The 4,174-nt window shown below is 35.2% G+C and overlaps 1 long non-coding RNA gene across 4 annotated transcripts; it reads left to right on the top strand.

Moving 5' to 3' along the window:
• Positions 1-431: 431 nt before the first annotated feature.
• On the top strand, positions 432-3,283 carry LOC112503773. Of its 4 annotated transcripts, none has more exons than XR_003068082.1 (3): positions 432-1,178; positions 1,405-2,274; positions 2,514-3,283. It is a non-coding gene; the product is annotated as an uncharacterized LOC112503773 (long non-coding RNA). The 4 variants fall into 4 exon arrangements; XR_003068079.1 differs by having other exon boundaries at positions 432-1,714; positions 1,805-2,274; XR_003068081.1 differs by having other exon boundaries at positions 432-1,961; positions 2,228-2,274.
• The last annotated feature ends 891 nt before the right edge of the window (positions 3,284-4,174 follow it).

Raw genomic sequence — 4,174 nt, 5'->3', positions numbered from 1 at the left:
ATTTTTTTGTTGATTTTGATCCGATTTTATCATAAAAATCTTGTGTTTTCATGTTATAAAATGATCAAAATGCTCGAAATTGCATTGTGAAACTTTGTTATTCACAAATTTTTGTGATTTGGTCAACTTTTATCAAGATTCAATCGGATTTTTGTGTTTTAAATTTTTTTTGTGTTCTTAATTTTTTTTTGTAAACCAGTGTTTTTGATCCAATTTTTGTCAAATTTTTTTTTGTTTTTGTGTTTTTGATAGTGTTTGATCTGGTTTTAATTTTGTTTTCTTTACTTTTTGTTAATCCGCCTGATTTTTTTAAAGCCCAAGTCATTTTTTTTAAGCCCATTTCCCTGGCCCATTTTTTTGAACGGTATATCTTCAAGAATTCAAGTTGTGTTTCAATGTAAACCGTGTGTTAATTTGATTAGAAGACAAGCGGTATTCATATAAACCGTGTGAAGCTTAAGCGGATAAGAAGAACACCGGAGACTGCTTAATCGGATTCCTTGAACGGAGAGGTACACCGGACGATTGCAGGTAAGTTGATTTTTTTTTAGGTTTAATTTTTGAGCGGTGTTCATCCTATAATCATCTATACCGGACACGCTTTGATCGGTATTCATCTACACCGGTCACCATTTGAGCGGATTCTTCACAACTTTGAGCGGTTTACACTAAACCTCACACTATTTCATCGGATTCGTTCAAATCAGGTCAGTTTTAGCTTTCAATTTTGAGCGGACTTGTGAACTTTTTAGGATGAACTTTTGTGCATCAAGTTATCCGGTTTATTAAACCGCTCAATCAATTTCACCGGTTTCTTAATCGCTCAAAGTAAATTGATCTGTATAATCTGTTTTTTTTTAAGTTGATCATCAGTTTATGTGGTTTATCGCACAACAGAAAGCTTGTCTGGATTTGATGTTTGGTATTCAATAATACAATTTGTAATTCATCTGATTTGGAAATTTCTTGAAAGCCAAGAAGAAATTTGAAACTCATTTAGCTACACAGGCACTTTACAATGATATTGAACTTCTTGTTTTGAAATTGTTGTGGTTTTACGTTGCTGTTTTGATTTTAATGTTCTGGAATATATTTGAGGACTGGTTCATAGGACTGTTTATCACACAATCTTGGAAAGAAGGACTTCGGGATTTTGAGCAGAAGCAACAACAGGACAGGTTTCAGCATCAATTTCACTGTTTTGAAGGTTTTGCTGTTTTGAAGTTTTAAGTTGCTGTTTTTAAGCTGTTTTTTTTAAGAACATGAACATAGCAACTGTTTAACAACAGCAACAACAGAACAACAAGTATTAACAGCAGCAACAGGTTGTTGTTGTTGAGTTTAAAATCGAAAGCTGTTGGTGTGGAGATGATTCAAGTGACAGTAGACTGTTTATTTTGACAGCTTAGTGTAAGCAATAACAGGTTTTGATAGCAGATTTGAAGGTATATTAGTCTTATTGGTTTTTGAGCAAAGAACAGCAGCAGCAGAAGTGTGCAGGTGACAGCAACAGTAGCAAGAAACAGTTTAAAACATATCGTGCAGTAGGTCACAGAAACAGTGTGTGAACAAGAGGACATCAATAGATTTTTTTAAGCAGTTTGTAGTGTTGTTTTGCTGTTCAAAACAACATTAGTTGTTTTGTGAGCAGTGTGCAGCAGCTTCACTTGCTGTGTTTGTGAACAGTGTCGGTAAAAGATTCACTTGTTACAGGGTCAGTTTTTGTGTTTGTGATTTGTTTGTTCTTAGTGACAGGTTCACAGCAGTAACAGTTCACAGTTTTGAAACAAAAAGTGTTTAACAGGTTTTGATCTGTGCTGTGTTGAAGCAGCAGCAACAAACAGAACAGCAGCAGTACAGCCTGTTAATTGAAACAAGAAGAAGACAGCAACAGAAAAAGAAAGTGTAACAGCAACTGTTTCACTTTGCAGACTGAAACAACAGCTTAATCTTGTTTGTAGGTGATAGATTCGTTGTTCCTGGTTTGCAGTAGTTAACAGCAGCTAGGCAGATTTGACAGCAGCAATATCTCATCAATATCTCACAATGAAAACAAAACAGCAGCAGCAAAGTTTTTTTTTGGAATGTGTTTAGTGTAACAGCAAGTTCATAATCGCAGACTTGTTGTTGTGATTAGATATAGACAAATTTGTGTGCTGCTGAGTGATGTGTATTCAGTGTGCAGGTTTCTTCATCTTGACAGCTTCATCTGTTTTATGCATTGCAGTTTGACAGCAACTACATTTTGACAAGAAACAAGTTTAACAGCAGCAGGTAGTGCAACATTGACAGCAACAGCATACACAAAACAGCAAACAGCAGATCGATTTGAAATCTTCACTTGGCTGGTTTGAAACAGCAGCAACTATTTCGTAATAGAAGTTGTCTGCATAGCTTCACAGAACAACAGCAGCAACAGCTTGCAAGTCTTGACAGCAGATTTAGCTTGGTTCTTTGATGACATGTTCATATTTCTTAATTGCTTAATTGCGTAATTGACACTTTAAGTGCAGTTTGTCGCTCAAGTGCAGGTCTGTTTTTGACAGCCAGTAGCAGGTCTGTGAAGAACATAGCAAGTTTAAAAGCATCAAAACAGCAAAGCTGTGCTGTATTGGTGTGGAGAGGGAGAAAACAGCAGCAAAAAGTTGGTGTGAACAAGAAAAGCAGCAACAAAGCATTTGTGTGCAGTTTTAAGCAAACAACAGTAACAGCAGTTTTAAGAAAACAGTAACACATTCTTGCTGTTTTAAAACTGTTTTGTCAGCAACAAGAAGAAAGAAACAGCAGGTTTCTGTTTAAAAGGTTTTAAAAACAGCAGGTTCACAACTACAGGTTTTATATATCAATTGTTCATTGAACTGATTCAGTTGCATGTTTGTAGTCTAAATCTGCTGTCTATGGAGATTTTGTAATTACTTAGTATAGACTTGACTGTCAATTTTGGTGCAGGAATCTGTTAAAATCTGTTGGTGTGAAGACTGCAGTCGACAGCGGAAAAGAAAGTTTTTCAAGCATAGTTAGGATTGGTTTTGGACAGTTTAACAGATTTGAAAGACTRTTGATTTGGTTTTGCTTTCGGGGACTAAGTTCAACTTYACAGAAGCACACAGCATTCAAGTGGATTTTTGAATACACTTCAGAGAGCAGATAGATCATTTTTTTAGTGTAATATCTGTATTGTATTTGGGCTTGGATCGGTGTGATTTGGACTTAGACTCATATTTTTGGACWTGGATATTTTTTTTGGACTGTTTATAGTTTCTTAGGATTGTTTGTGTTTAGATTTTTCTTTGGATCATTGTACATTTGTTTGTGCGTGAGTTTTTCAGTGTTTGTGTTTTTCGGTTCTTTTCGAGGTTAACTGTTCGTATTTTTTTATCTGATTTCACTGCATAGATCCTTAACTGATCATTTTTAAAAATGGCAGATATTCTTTTGAAAGAGAATCAAGAATTGCGAGCAAAGTATGATGAGCTGGAAAAGAACTATAAACTTCAAAAKTATGTTAATGAGAAATGTAATGAATCTTTGCATCGAGGGTATAACGAAAAGATAGAWAGAATTGTAAAGGAATTTGAACATAAGATAGAAACGGTTGAAAACAATTGGAGTTTGGATCGGAAAAGTTATAATGATGAATTGGAAAAGTGGATCTCGTCTAATGCTGATTTGTCAACTAAACTTGAATTAGTTAAGACTGCACTAATTGCTGAGAGGCATTCTCCAAGCAACAATTCGGATACAAAGGACTTAACTGATAAGTTCCACAAGACTGAGAATGAGCTGACTGAGTTTAGAAGATTATTTGAATTAGAAAAGGAAAAGGTTTCACAAGTTGAAAAGATTTKAAKTGATGAAAGGCAAGAGATGGAAATAGAAAAGAATAGAATAATCAAAGTTGAAAGAAAGTTTGAAGTTGAACGAGAATCTTACGAGAAGAAGATTAACTCTCTCGAGCTGAACGCCAAGATGCTTCTAAAGCAAATCTCGGATTTTGAGCAGCTAATTGTTTTGGAAAGGGAGAAACATGCTAAAGAAAAGACAGACATCTCCGAAGACTGTCAGAGCCAGCTCCAGAAACTATCTAAAAGCATCGATCTAAAGCAAAAGGCTTTGGACAAAGAGAAAAAGCAATTTGCTACAGAGAAAAGAAATACTTCAAAGAAGTATACAG

The sequence above is a fragment of the Cynara cardunculus genome, unplaced genomic scaffold, assembly GCF_001531365.2.
Source record: "Cynara cardunculus var. scolymus isolate 2C unplaced genomic scaffold, CcrdV1 Un_Scaffold_3779, whole genome shotgun sequence".
NCBI lineage: Eukaryota > Viridiplantae > Streptophyta > Magnoliopsida > Asterales > Asteraceae > Cynara > Cynara cardunculus.
Note: the sequence above shows the minus strand (reverse complement) of the source record. Positions and strands in the feature narration are given on the sequence as shown.